Below are 15,766 nucleotides of genomic sequence, written 5' to 3' on the forward strand. Positions count from 1 at the left end.
TGACTGGACCATGCCCATTAGCCTGTTTTTTAATTTAATTTTTTTTTTAGAGGGCAAAAATTGGACTTCTAAGGTCAATCATTTAAAATATGACTCAGTAAGTCATGCATTCTATTTATTATTGTTTAGATTATAATGTATGCATTTTAGATGGTTAAACAAACAGAATGGATACTTTATTTCCATGAATCCAAAAAGATAGTTCTTCCATCAACTACTAGTCCAGAAAGGTTCTATGACCTTCAAGTAAGCAATATTGTTTAGTCTTAAATGTGTAGAGTAAGTCAAACTCCTTATTGGAGCAATTTCACAAATTGCTCCCATAAGCAGATATATGTTATGTAGGCAAAAGCCATATGAGCTTGACCAGAGGTTTTGTATTATGCTCTTAAGTAGCATAAAGGTTCAGCTGCAGGCAGTTCTGTTTATCTGTTAGAGCAACAAATTAGTATGCAAGATTGTTCAGGAAATGTATAAATTAGAACCTTGATTTAAATCAGCTCTTTTACTTGGTGATTTAAATCACTTTGGATTAAAATCAACCCACTCTGCTACCTCCTGTTAACTGACATGCTAGGGACCTTCTGCATGTAAAACATGAGCTCTGGTATTAAGCTATAGCCTTTCCCCAAATGCTAAACCTGCACCCTCTTCCTTCAGACAAGAACTTTATTAATCTGTAAGAAACTATGGGCTTACCAGCTAATAAATTCAGCCTTACCTTATTTGCCTGGCAAAAGCTATTCACAAAAAAATCTCTTTGAAAAATCGGGGTGGGTGGGGAGGAATTAATTCAACCTGATACATAAATACAATCTTGTTATACAGTCTAGTCAAGACTCCTAGAGTATCAGAATTCCCCCCTGAAGTTCTACTATTTGTGCTGTGAGAAAAATGACTGAATTTGCTCTTTATGTTCTGCCACAAAAGAATCTGCCTAGTTAATACAAAAAGCATCAGTTCAATGGAAGTTTGCATTTAGTGAATAGATTTGCTGATACCCAATAGTTGCTGAAGATACCAAGCCCTTGGAAGTCAGTAGAATAAAATGGATTAATCAGAGTGTTCCCTGTTATGTTGTATACTAACTGCCTTAACAACTAAAAACTAAAAACAGAAAGAACAGAATACCATGGATATTTTTGATAGTGAGCTTCTGCTTCTGCCTCTGTGAAAATTTTGTCCCGTTACCTCTAGTTTTAAATAATGAGGTTCTTAAGTAGCAGGGCTGGGCAAGACCTGCCTGAAATGTTAGAGCACTATTGTCAGCTGAAACAGACAATACTACATGGACCAATACTGTAACTCAGTATAAGGCACCTTTAAAGATGCTTTCTGTTTTTATTAAGTAGCAGAAGCAGAGCCAAGTTGTGGAAGGATTTGGGGCAAAGCTGAACTGGGTCCCAGTGTCACTTCTGCTCTGCCCCATTCCCTTAAGCTTATCTGAATGGGGCACTGCTGAGTGATATTATGGCTGGCAACAGCTCCTTCTCTTCACTTGTCCCTGTGTTTTCCCCATTCACTAAGGAGGAGAAGCTACTGCTGCATGTCTCAGTGACAGATCCTCCTTCTTTCCAGTTCTTTCCCACTGCACAAATGGGTCTGCTTCCTAGGGGTCACTCCATCATTGCAGGTGGCTGCGGGTGGAAATCCTTTGCACGGGATGGCAAGAGGGTGGCAAGTTTAAATCATTTGTGCTGCTATCTTCTTAGCCTGTTCCAGGACAAAAATTGGGACATTCCTGAGGATATTTGTAGATGGGAGAGCTGGATGGAGAAGGCTGTGGTAGTGCAAGAGACTCATGCTTCCACTGCCTTGTCTTGGCACCTGAATATTGGGCATGCTGCCTTGAGAGTTTGCCATGGGCCCTCAGGCTGATGCTATCCTTGAGCAGAGCATGAAATTATTTGTTCATGAGAGCAGAATTTAACAGCAAGAGTGCTGAAAAGAATGATCTGAACTGATGATACCCAAATGTTCCCATAAGTATGGAAACAACTTACTTATGTTGTTTGATATTAATGGAACCAGTGAGAGAGCCAATTCTGCAACATGACTTGAGATACTGCCTTAAACGTGCAGCCTTTTAAAGGTGTATAATCTCAGGCAACCTATTGGATGAGAAGAGGGACCATATAGGCAACAGATGAATTTACAAATTCAAGATAAGCCAACATTTGTTTAAGGAAGTTTGTTCTATATTTTAATGAAATTATTTTTTATGCCAATTAACTGCCTAAAGATGTTGGTAGTGGGCGGTATAAAAATTTATTAAAATAAATAAATAAATCTTTATTTTACTTGCTTTTTGAAAAATGAGAAGCAGATAACATATGTTTTTCATTAAAGTTTTGAATCAAACATAAAAATAATGTATTGAAAAAAATTAACATACAGCTTCTTCTTACAGAGGTCAACAGTTATGCACATGACTCCCTTTCCATATTCATAGTAAATGATATTTAGAAAAAGAGAATGAACAAATTAAACAGCTATGCAAATATCTGAATGGCATTTTAAAAAATATTGTCCCAATTCAATTCTTTTGCTACTTTCTTAAAGTAAAGTAAAGTTGTGCCATCGAGTCAGTGTCGACTCCTGGTGACCACAGAGCCATGTGGGGTTTACCATTGCCATCTCCCACGCATGAGATGATACCTTTCAGCATCTGCCTATATTGCTGCTGCCCAATGTAGGTGTTTCTCATGGTCTGGGAAACATACCAGCGTTGATTCGAACTAACAACCTCTTGCTCCCTAGGCAAGTTACTTCCCCGCTGCGCCATCAGGTGGCTTAAGGCACTGAAATTATAGAGGTAGTTTTACACGGAACAGTTCAAATCTAGATTTGTTTTCACTATACTTGCTTGCTCTAGAAACCTATTTGCAGCACATCATAAGAATATGATCAAATATTTTTAATACCACATGAGTTCATAAGGTCTGTCGAAGTGCAAAGACTTGGACAGAATGATCTTGAGCTGCCTTCCAGGTAGACAATTTTAATAAGTATATCATGGATCTGGGAAAACCCATAGGTTTACTAACCTTCCTTCCCACCCAGAGATAAACCATATCAATGGCTTTTTGGTGGAACTGAAGATTACACATGTCACTAAGCTAGCTTTTTAATTTCACTGTTAAATGGGAAATGACTGAAATAACTGACTTGAGCACATAGTATGGTATTCTTTATGCTTGGGAGTACACTAATGTTCAAGGGAGCAATTAAAATTATTTTACTGCACTGTAATAAAGAATCTGATTCTCTATTCAAGGACTATAAAACATGCATTTGTATCAGACGAAGAGTACACCACAGTTTGGTATATTAAAACATGCTATACAGTCCTACTTGAATGTAATTAAGATGTTAAATTAAAATAAAGGAGTACTGTGAACCATTTTTACAGCCAAGATTATAGAGCCTAGCAGACAAAAAATGAATCACTAAACATATATGTCTTTAAGTAACTGATATTTAATTCTTGCAAAAGTGTTTATTTTTCAGGAATATTTAAAAATAATTGCACATGCTATTAAAAGTTGTGTGAGGTAGTTCTTGCTAAGCTCTCCTGACAGTACTTTCTCTCTCGGCTCTTTTAAAAAGAGAACGCTCATCAAAATTAACCAAGAAGCAGGAGAGATCAACAAAAATCAACCCCTCTGTGCACTGCCTCAGTCTGGAAGTCAGCAGTGGCATGAGAAAAGTGCCAGCGCTTCATTAGAATTGCTGGCACCTCATTAGTCAGGATGTTGGTCAATGTAATTATTACTAGGATTCTTCAGAGATATTTATGGAAATAAGGAGATGTAACATTTTAAGGAGACAGATCACACCTTTTCAGATGATTTTGGTTAAGGGCTGTACTTTTGAAACGTATACTCTAAAATATAAAATATAAACACTGATGTATCTTATGTAGATAAGAAACAACTGTTATCACTCTAGCACACACAAAATCATTCATCCTACTGCACAGAAATTGTCTTATTGTGGAAATCTGACATCTGTAAGCTCAGATCGTAATTTCAGACATTTAATGAAAGCTGTTATGTGAACCAGTTCCAGCTGAACAAGGGCACAAGCAGATGTTGTATGGAGAAAAACATCCCATTAACTTCTTTATTGGCTTGTATGACTCAGTTTGTTCACTGATTAGCCACACCACAAACAGACTTCTGATACATCAGTGAACAGTTCTTAGGAGAATCATACAAGACATGTGTTCAGCTTGACCAAATTTTTTAAGACCCATGAATAAATTAGTTTGTGTCTCTGTGTGTTGATCTACCCCTATTACACATAGAGATACATGTGTACACTCATGCACACACCCATCCAGCCATTCAGTGTTCTCTCTAATTTTTTTCATCTGTGTGCAGAATGAGTTTTGTTCTGGGTGGCAGTATCAAGGCAGTGCACACGCATGTGCATTCAGAGTGGGACTTTCCTGATTAAACCTGAGCGGAATCGAAAATTAACTGAGTGGACATCAAAAACCACGTGAGCACGCATGCATGCACACACCTTAGAGGGAACACTGCAGCCATTAACAAAATATTCTTATAACTGTGAAGATTGTATTTAAAGGAACTGCTTTTGTGTTACTCTGATGTGAGACCTATAAAATGCAATATGCTTAAAGAGCTATAAATAGTTATGAAATGTTCCTCCTCAGGAAACAGCTTAGAAGAGTTCTGCTAAAAATACTTTAGACTATATGATATGCACTCAAGATGAAGTGATCACTGTAATAATACATACTACAAATTAGCTGAACTGATAGAAACAAACCCATCACTTGTGCACTGCAAAATATTTTGGGACAAATGTTTACGCACATCTTGTTAAAAGAGGGAGCAGCTGATATATCAACTTCTATTCCTGTACTATGTAAATTTTATTTTCTGTCTTACCACAGTAAGGAGCCTCTCGGCTAAAACAAGCTAAAGCTAAATTTTATGTAAAAAATGTGCAACGTATCAGTAGAAAGGCAATTTTTATTTATGTTAACCCAAGCCAAAAGACTCTTCAGCCTTTAATAACTCCAGTGACAATATTGGGTACCATCCAGCATAAGGATTATGTGAGCAAAACGGTTCCAATTGTGCAATGGGGACTGGGTAAGGGGTGATAGTCTATGGGCCAAAAGTGTTCTTCAGAACCATCTGGAGCAAGTAGCGTTTTGTAATCAGTATAAGCACAATGGCCTGTCATTATGTTTTAACATAATATTTAATACTTACACAATCAGATGATGTTAAAAATAGCCAAAAATTCTTAATAAGGAACAGTGATAATGAGATGGTTAAGCAACTTTACTAATGCAATGAATTCTATGTCGGACAAAAGAAAATGAAATAGAAGTATTTTTACATTAAGCTGCTGACATCATGAATTCATTTAAACACATACTAAATCATAACTATGTTTTCAAAATGTTTTCATTCTTTTAACTAATCATTCAAGTCATTTTACTATTACTTATATAGCACTTTTCAACCAAAAAGCTCTCAAAGTGGTTTACATAGAAAAAAATAAAGCAACAATATGGTTTCCTTATCTTTCCTCAAACCCCTCACAGTCAAAAATATACAGATACCAGCAACAGCCACTGGAAGGATGCTGTGCTGGGTCAGCTGATTTCCCCTGGGAGCCATTTCCTTTTTATTGCTCGTTTTCTATGTAAACAGCTTTGATAACGTTTTCTGTTGAAAAGTGGTATATAAATAATAATAGTAATGTACCAACAATCTAGTGTCTGCTTCCTCAGAAGAGCTTTCTCTCTGGCTAAATTTAATGCTTTGGCCTCTAGGGTCCTTGAAATTTGCTTTCAGAAGTATTTCATTGGCAGAGTTCATGCCCCGTTAGGCATGATCAAAGCTCTTTTCCATATATTTATTTACTGTATATTTTTATAAGGGTGCCAGGGAGAATTTGATGTTGCCATTGTTAAGATAATTGCCTGAGAGATCTGATGAATGCTTGCTCACACATTTTTTTTAAAAAGGGGTTAATACTACTGTTACCTTGAAATTAGCTAAATTTTAAGAACTTGCTATTTACTACATACCTAATGTTGGAAAATTAATCAGGTGCTTTGTTCTTTTTGATCTGCTGCAGCATTATTTTTATTTCTAGAGTTTTGTTATTATGGTCAATGGAGTTGTCACTCTCTTCTATTTATATGAGGGGTTTTTTTGTTGTTGTTGTTAAATGGTTGCTCTGTTCTTGATGCTCATACCAGCAAATAAACATGCAGAAACTTCGGATATAATTTCAGCAGGTTTCTGCAGCTTAGCAGTTGACTTCATTGTCTCTCTCAAGGAGTCATCACACACTGCTAATGATCAAAGTATTGATTCAAGTGGATGATCCATAACGCTTTTCAAAGGCAAAATTAAAATTCTGTGCAATCAAAACCATCTGTCCAAATGGAGCTCTCTCAGCATAATTACTTTTTCTCTTAGCTACATCTTGCACTGTTCTGCTGATGATTGAAAAAAAGTCTTCTTGTTATAATTTGGGAATCCTGACAATTTTTCTGACTGAAATTTGTCGTAAGCAGTGGTATCTTCTCCAAATTCCTTGGTATCCAGAGTTCACTGACATCATCTGATGGGACAAGTTGACCAGTGGATATACTGAACAATTATTGCATCTTGGAACTGAATTGATTTCCCCAAGTTTTCTGTAACATTTCCATGATACATTTCACATCTGCTTAATTTCATTCACTTTGGGATCTTGTGAGGTCTGGATATGCTTTGGTAGTTCGTTGTAATACCTAGTGCAAACTCCTTTATGAATTAAATTACAACTTTATTTATATAGCTGCCCCATAACAATTATTTTCTGGGTATACTGAAGCCTTTTGTCCCACCTGGTGTCTATATTACAGCATGTTTCTTCAATGCCTTGGCCTTGACCATTTTCAAACTACTAATGGGCTTCTGGGTCCATGTATAATTGAGCATATTTTTCAAGTACCATGGGTGATAATGAGAGAACATAACACACCAGGGAATTAAAGCTTTTAAATTCATTCATGTATCTTGAAACCATAAAGCCGTAACCGTTTCCCTTAATACAAGAATGAACTGTAACAGAAGGTTCATCAACTCAATGTTGACATGTTACAAATAGTGTTCTTGCATATGCTGCAAATAGTGTTCAAATTGTCTACACAAACTGACTTGTTACACATTATACTTTTATACTGCCTTTCAAAAATGCTGTCCTCTAGTGTCCTGTTAACTTGAACTGCATTGGCTGCCGATAAATTTCTGGGCAAAATACAAGGGGCTGGTTATAACCTATCAAGTCCTAAACGGCTTGGACCCTAGGTATTTAAGAGAATGTTTTTGTCATGAACCCACCAACCATTGAGATAATCAGGAGCAATGTTCCCTCTAAGGCATGCGCTCCCACAGTTTTTGATGTGCGCTCACTTAATTTTAGATCCCACTCATGTTTAATCAAGAAGGTTTCACTCTGAATGCATGTGCACGTCACACACTGCCTTGATACTTCCATCCAGAACAAAATGCATTCCGCACACAGATAAAAAAAATATTAGAGAGAATACTTATCAGGAGGGGCCTGTCTGCAGTTACCACCGGCTTGTCTGGTGGCTACTCGGGGACGGACCTTCTCTGCTGCTGCCCCGAAGCTTTGGAATGTGCTTCCTGCTGAAATAAGAGCCCCCCCATCCCTGACAACTTAAAAAAAGCCTTTAAAGATGCATCTATTCACGCAGGCTTTTAATTAATTACTGTCTTAATAGTTTCGACATTGTTTTAAAATATTGTTTTAAAATTTTAAATTGTTGTAAAGTTTTTTTCCTGTTGTCATTTTTTTAAAACTAATGTTTTAACCTCTTCTGTTGTCATTTATTTTGTTTTGTTGTAAACCACCCCAGAGATGTAAGTTTTGGGTGGTATAAAAATATGTCAAACAAAGAAACAAAGAAACAAACAAACAAACTAACTAACTAACTAACTAACTTTTCAACAGCTCCCATGTCCTGAATCCAGATTTCCTGAATCCAGATGATGAAGCTATCCCTCAGCAATTGAATATAGGCTTAATACAACAACCAGTGTTCAAATATTGTGTTCAGTAATTGCTTTGCAAAAAACTTTTGATTTAATATAGATGTGTCTAATGTAAGTATACTGTATGTAATGCACTTGCCTATTATTCTTAAAAAGATGTATGTTGTTCTAAATTCCCCCCCATTTAAACTACTTTAAACTACTGTGTGTACTTCCACACTACTTCTACATCTTTATCGTACATTGCTTGATTGTGAACAACTGATATTGCAGCCAGGCACCATGCGCCATGGATTTTTAACTCCTCCCCCCGCCCCACAAATCCTAAAATATTTAATTTCTCCTTAAAAAGCCAACATGGTTAACATTAAATTTCATCACCAACATGCAGTCTCTAAAAATAAATTTATGTCTCTCTCACACACACATTCAGTTACCTACCAAACATGGTTATTCATTCAGTTTCATCTCACAAAAATGGGTCTTATCTGCCCAGTCTTGCCCAGTAAGTACTAGCTTCTGCTTCTGGAAAACAGGCTTTTAGTTTCTGTTTCTAAGGAAACTAATGTCACATGTTCAAAGAGGCAGGCTGGGTAGTAGGATTGTTGTTTGTGGTGTGGCTGGACCAAGGCAGAGGAGTTAGTTAAGGCAGAAAGAATGTATTACATTTGTAGAGTTGTTTAGCCACCATATAGTCACCGTTATCTATTAATGTTTTTGCTGCTGCGGCTGCTTCTTTGAACATAATAAGCTGGTTGGTGGGGGGAAGTGAAGATTTCTCATCAAAGGTCATCATGGCCAATAACTATACTACGGTCATAGATTAGTGTGTCCAAAACCCAAAACATACTATCTCATTTACTCACTACAGATAGTACTGGCCAACACATAGATTAAAGATTATACTTTTCAACAATTTTTCATTCCCTCCGCAGCCCCCTGAAAATCATTCAGGAACATATTTGGGGTGTTTATGTGAGTGCAAACAGCTGCAGAAGGAAGAGGAATCACTGAAAATCATTCCTCCCACTGCATGAGTGAAAGCATTCTGCTTGCACATTACTCTGGGTAATATCCATTAGTTGTGTAAACATCTTGTCTATTGAATTGACTTTCAAGCAGAACAAGTTAATTTTTGTTGACAAAAGACAGAGCAACTTCACTCCATCTATTTGGCCTGGCCTTCCAAGGCTTGTAAAGTGTTGTTGTTGTTTTTAAATTTATTTTAATTGGTTTTAAATAGTTGTAATCATTTTTGAATTATTTTTATATTGTTTTTAGCATTGTTTTAATTGTGGGTTTTATGTCTTTTTAAAAGTTATTGTACACCACCCAGAGCCTCTGGATGGGGTGGTTTATAAATGTAATAAATAGATAAATAAATAAATCTATAATTTAACAACTTATGAGGTGTGAGCAGGTAACAGAAATGAAGTGAACCCTTTGATCTTCCTCTCAATGTATTTCTTTTGTGATTACGGTGTATCACAGTTTGAGAAACTGGCTTAGTGTCACAATAGAAAGATTGTTAAAATCTTCTTCTCATTATAATTTTGTACTAGACTAAGAAAAGACAAGATCCAAAAAGCTGCTTAGACTCACATGAGGATACTAGCCCAGTAAAATGCAACTGAATCAGTTATCTTTATGCCATATTACAAATTGATATTAAGAACTCCACTCAGTTTCCTATACAGTTTGCAATTCAGTATGATAGAGCTGCTGTTAAAAAAAGAAAGAAAAGTCTGAAACTCTATTAGATTTGCAGGAGGTGGTTCACAGGCTGAATCCCAATGAAGCAAGGACATAGCAGGAGACCATATCTTCACAGTCAGACTAGAATTAAACTGAATAGGTATCCCCACTTTCACTTTTACTGCCTATGGAAATGTTCTGTCTTCCAAAAAATATGTCCATGAGGTCATGCACCCTCAGGAACATATTTTTTGAAGCACAACATTTTTTTGAAAGCACAGAGCACTTCCATAGGCAGGGAAGGTTAGTCAGTGAAAATTGCCCCCCCCCCATGCATGCTGCAAAAATGGGAAAGCCTCTGGCTGCATTAAGAGTAGCCTCTGGCTGTGTCCTCGCTTGTCAGTCGATGTTCTTTAGATCCTAACTGATAAATATAAGCTGGCTGGATTTAATGTTGGGCAAATGTATCCTGTTGTGAAAAGTCCTATCTCTGGGCTTTTCATTTCTAAGAGTATATCCAGCAAAGTCTATTATCTCACACCTCAGAGTCAAAAATATGAAGAGAAAATTGTATCTCTTAAAAGATTATACTATTTAAGCACTGCTGCAGAGGTTAAATAAAGTTTTGAAGCAACAAGGACAAATTAAAAACCGAAAGCAAAGTGAAAAATGGAGTTAATATATAGCAGAGCAAAGATGGTAATGCACTTATTAGAACTGGTGTTGATTATTTGGCAGGGGGGTGGGAAGAGAAAGATTGCTCAGGAAATGATTGTACTAACCTAAGAAGTTCTTTAACAGTTTCCCAATTTGTGAAGGCCTTGTTAATACTGTGTAAATGTAACAAACCATTTACAATTACACTTGGGGATAAATATGTATATGTATTTATCTTAGATACATATTCTTAATATTATTATTTTATACAGTGACATCCATACACGTCACTTTCCAATAAAACAGGATCAAAATGATAATTTAAAATCAGTGGCAGTGGTGGGGAGGAGGAGAGAAGGATAGTAAGGGATGATTGGTTCCTCTTGGGAGTGAGGATTAAAGAGTTAAGCCTCATGGAAAATAGATGATTTAGAAGGTGTATGTTGTGGGGGCATTATACTACAGTCCATGCAGAAGCAAATCTGACACACACTGACTAAGTTGCTTTTAAATAATCTTAATTTTAATTAAATAGTCTTTATTAAAACAAGTAGTCTGAAAACCTAGCTCTTTCATGAAGCCTTTGGCACTGTACTTCAGCTTTAGTTTCAGTAGGGAATGAAGTAAGTGCAATTGAACTGAATACACATTTACCCTGTTAACCCTTGTCAATCTCTCTCTTGTGCTGAATCTTCAGTTTCAAAGAGGCACTATAGCCTGAGGTCTTTTCTCATGGTTTGTGTGTATATGAGCCTGTTCATATGATACATTAGCAGCCCACATGATGAGAAAGGGAACACACCAAGAATACATTTGTTGTTATATCTCCTCCTACCATTATCTTGTGGCAGGGCTGTTCCTCTGACTATCTGGACTGGTGTAGATAGGCTGGTTAGATAAACAGCATTCCCCATGGGGAATGCAGACCCACCATTTAAAGGAAAAACTGCCTACAAGATGTTACTGTTGCTCAATAATAAAGAGAAAACAAACCACTGCAAAGAGTGTGGCGCTTCATTCAGAATGATTGGGAATTGCCCATTATGGATTATATTGTCTTTAGGTGGACAATATGTGGACAGGAGAGCGGGTCTTGTGGTAGCAAGCATGACTTGTCCCTTTAGCTAAGCAGGGTCCACCCTGGTTGCATTTGAATGGGAGACTAGAAGTGTGACCACTTTAAGATCTTCCCCTTAGGGGATGGAGCTACTCTGGGAAGAGCAGAAGATTCCAAGTTCCCTCCCTGGCATCTCCAAGATAGGGCTGAGAGAGATTCTTGCCTGCACCCTTGGCGAAAAAAGCAAGATGCACGCTGAATCAACAGGAAAAAATTAGTAAGCTTTTTCCCCCTCAACAAGGTATAGGAGGAAAGGCTGCCTCCATTAGGATTTTGGTGTTGAGTTATTGTTGTTTGAGCTCAGGGAGGAGGAAAAGTGAATATTTCAGTTCTCTGAGGAAGGACTAATTCCGAAATGGGCTCACGGATCCTGGGCTAGCCTATAAGGACTTTTTTCATCTTGGCAAGACTTTACCTAAACACAGAAGACGTTTCTGTTCAATTTACTGAGATGCAATATTCTTTATACATGCATGTGCAGATACAACTAGCAAGATCACTGTCATTGTTACTCATTTAAGGATTTTTCACCATTGCAAGACTTTTATTCATTTTTTATATAGATTAATTCTCAATATGGATAAGAAAAACATTTTTTTCATACATCCATGCTGTTTTTTTCTAATACATATATGTTTGGGTTTGAATTTGTATTCATCTTTAACAATGACTTTTGTCCAGATTATTGAGATGCAATATCTATGTCATATGTATGTGCAGATACAGACTGCAAGATAATTGTTATTGTTATTCTAGATCATCAATATAGCATCTTCCGTTATAAACTAAATGGATATATGTGTTTTGCTTATTTCCTCCACATAGATCCTCAGATCTTTACATGCTGCACAGTTTGTGTTATTGCAATTACTGGCACCCTTTTTTGATTCTCCTCTGTTTCTACATTCTGCACTCTTGGAGAAGCTGCTGCCAGGCTGGGTAGGCAATACTGAGCTAGATGGACCAAGGGTCTGACTCAGGATATGGCAGCTTTCTATGTTCCTAATATAATTGTCTTTTCATTACTTAATTCCACATTAAGAAATCCATTGGTTAAAGAATTTCACACAGCCAAGCTGCAATGTGATTTGTCTGTCTCACATACAGCAATTTACAGGGCACAATCCATGTTTTGTTCATCTAGACAAGGGGGCTACAGTGCACCTCCTAGCCAGAGGTACACCTAGGTAATTTTGGAGCCTGGACCCAAAGGCCTTTGGAGCCCCCCCACCTGCAAATTAAGCATCATTTTTATCACAAGTTCTTGAGGGCAGAAACCACACCACCCAGAACAGACTAAAGAGGATTTGGGAGCCCCCAGGGGGTGTGGACACCCTGGGGTGAGAGTGCCTCTGCTCCTAACACACACTCTCTCTCTCTCCCCCGCCCCCACCTTTTGGGTGACTGTGGAGAATGATAGTAGCTACTGCAGGAGGAAAACTGAGTATCCACCAGACTGGGTTAATGATGAGAAAAAGGGGATGATGGAGCTACAACTCTGTGATGCAATGGGAGACTCACACCCTGGTGCTCTGTCAACAAGAATGTGGACTTGTGTCAATACAATAATGAAATGAGTAGGGAGCAGTACTGCCTAAATGACAAAGGCTTTCCTCCCGATCCTGCTAACCCTACATTTCTCACAGGACTTTGAGAGGAAAGCAGGAGGCATGTACTGAATGAGAAGAGCCAAGAACATGGTGGTGGTGAAGCATTCACGGCTGACCTCTCAAATGGGCCACTAGGCCTCCAAGGGTGGAAGAGAAAGGAGCTGCTGTGTTGTTTGCTAGCAGCATCTCTTTTCCCTTCCCTCCAAGGGCTGGTTGGGGAGCTGCTGCCACAGAAGCTGAAGGAGAGGGAAAAGCTGCCAACAGAAACTGGGGGCAGGGAAATAAGAGGTATGGAACAAGCGGAATCTCCCACCCCAGGACCAGTGCAACTTGCCACTAGCCCTGCTGTCACCAGCACTGTCCAGGCACAACTTTGGAGTGCTCTGGCTGGATGTGAGCCCCCTGCTATGGGCATTAAAAAGTGTCCAATAATGCTGAACCCTGATGCTGGATCATATAGGTCTAGCCTACAAAGGAAAACTACTAGGTTAAATGGAAAACATGTTTTTCTACGGTGTATATTATATAGGTCTAATAAGGGACAGGAAATCTTCTCATTTGTTCTGCTATGAAAAGAGGTATCTAAATATTATAAACATCATCCACCACACAAGATGGAAATTACCATTGGATAAAATCTGTTAATAGTGATCACGTGACAATTACTCAAAGATCAAAGGAGATGGGTAAGCGGAAGAATTCAAATGGCTCCACCTAGATGGTCACAGTATTCAGCTGCACATTCTAGGGTAGAAAACACACACTTCCTAATGCTAACATCCAAGCACTAAATTTACTAAATGAACAACATTAATATCCTTGCTTTTGCAGGCTCTCTGTGCTCTTGTGGTTTTAAGATACTAAAACATGGAAAAGAAAACTACTTTAACTGAAAAAAGTATAGCATCACCTTCTATAAATACATTCTTGTTGAGAAGCAGTTAAAATACATATATCCACACATCTATACAAATCAAAGAATTACACAAAGGCTCTCACCTGTTAACTTATAATACATTATGCAATAAATCATTTTTCTTGTTCCTTTAATTGAATGCAAGTGTATTATCTTTTTTACAAAAAATATCAACCATTCATATTTTACATATTTTTTATTGTGCTAGTATCTGAATATAGTCAGATCAGAAGAAGAAAAAGATGAATGGTATTTTGCAAAATCCTAGATAACAGCCAGCATATATAATAGAGTTTTGAATATTATTTTTTATGGCATGGGGTACAAAACGTGTCAGCTCTATTGCAGCTACTGTGAAAGAGACTATTTACAATCACTAGACGGTGGCTACAAGGATGACACAAAAGACCAAACACAGTACTTCATACCACCATAAGTCCATTTGTATGAAGGTAAGCTATAATGACATCATAGTGACTAGATTTTTTAAAAAAAAATCATTGCCATCTGCTTCAGCTCCTTAGAATGCTCTTGAGATGTAGTCTTTTTTTTTTTTTTGCAGGAGGGGGAGCTTTTGTTTGGGAGGAACACGGGGCATGGCCCAGATGCACCCACAGAAGCACCAGTATTTGGCCATTTGGATTTCACCTACTGGATGAGATGAAACAAGGTAAGAGCATAGTGTTCCTTTCTACAAGGAAAACACCTAATATAAGCACATGTATATTGTAAGCATCCTAAGCACATTTGTATGATCTGCCTTCAGAACAGAATGAAGTTAACAACTAAGTATTAATATAGTACTTCAGTGTTCAAAGCATTCATTGCAGCAGTCACAATCACCTGGTAAGGTAGGTCGATACTACTATGTCCCCAAACTGCAGTGGTTTCACTACGGAGATGAAATCTACTTCTTAATCTCTTATCCACTATGCCACACAAGATGTCAAAATAAGGACCATCTGAGCACACACAAAGCTCCAAATGTAAACCCAAACTACTGGATTTGCAGCCAATGGGTTTGATATTTTATGTAAATAATACAATCCCACTTTATCAATGCTTCCTTCCATGCCTTAGCCTCTCCTTTAGATGAGGACATAAATGAGATAAATCTAATGGAGGTGGTATCTCCTGTGTCGCTTGCATCCTGTCATCAGGAAAACCAGGAACTTGTGTCTAAGTTCACAGAAAATGAAGGCCCCCAGTGGACTAAATTGCATTCTGTAGATGCCCAAATGCCAATACTTGATAATGCTGACCCAAAGGGAATTTCTCCTTTCTGCACCGTCCCCCTTTTAGACTCCGGTTTGGTCAATAAGGCACTTACCAACCTTGTAGAGATGGCCCTAACTGAATATCCACAGGAGGAGAAAAAATAAGTGGCTGGGAATACTGACTGATCCCTGTTTTGATGAATTAAACACACTTCAGAATCCATCAACAATGCCCATCCCCTCTATTGCTTCTTTAGGCTTCGGGTTCACCTGTTTGCTCAGAAACGTTGACTGCAACCAAACTGGTGGACCAGCAGACACAACCGCAGCCTTTCGAACAAGATGGGGGAGGCAACTCTGTGCCACAGCTAATTAACCAAAAAACTGACTCTAGCTGTTTTGGTCCCCATACGGTGGGGGTAGAGGAGACTTTGGCCTCTGGCGATCGTAATTGACTTATGAGTGTTGTTCCTAAATTAAAATTGTTAAATTGG

The 15,766-nt window shown here is 37.9% G+C and overlaps 1 protein-coding gene and 1 long non-coding RNA gene across 3 annotated transcripts in view; one reads left to right on the top strand and one right to left on the bottom strand.

Moving 5' to 3' along the window:
- The window catches only part of UBE2E2 (ubiquitin conjugating enzyme E2 E2), a 249,877-nt gene that overhangs the window by 93,081 nt on the left and 141,030 nt on the right, over nt 1-15,766 (bottom strand). The window lies entirely within an intron of this gene.
- LOC128329870 (uncharacterized) overlaps nt 1-15,766 on the top strand; it is a 71,413-nt gene that overhangs the window by 34,735 nt on the left and 20,912 nt on the right. The window contains exon 3 of the long non-coding RNA XR_008309826.1: nt 14,618-14,725. This is a non-coding gene — a long non-coding RNA (uncharacterized LOC128329870). The remainder of the gene's footprint in view (nt 1-14,617; nt 14,726-15,766) is intronic.

The sequence above is a fragment of the Hemicordylus capensis genome, chromosome 6, assembly GCF_027244095.1.
Source record: "Hemicordylus capensis ecotype Gifberg chromosome 6, rHemCap1.1.pri, whole genome shotgun sequence".
NCBI classification, from domain to species: domain Eukaryota; kingdom Metazoa; phylum Chordata; class Lepidosauria; order Squamata; family Cordylidae; genus Hemicordylus; species Hemicordylus capensis.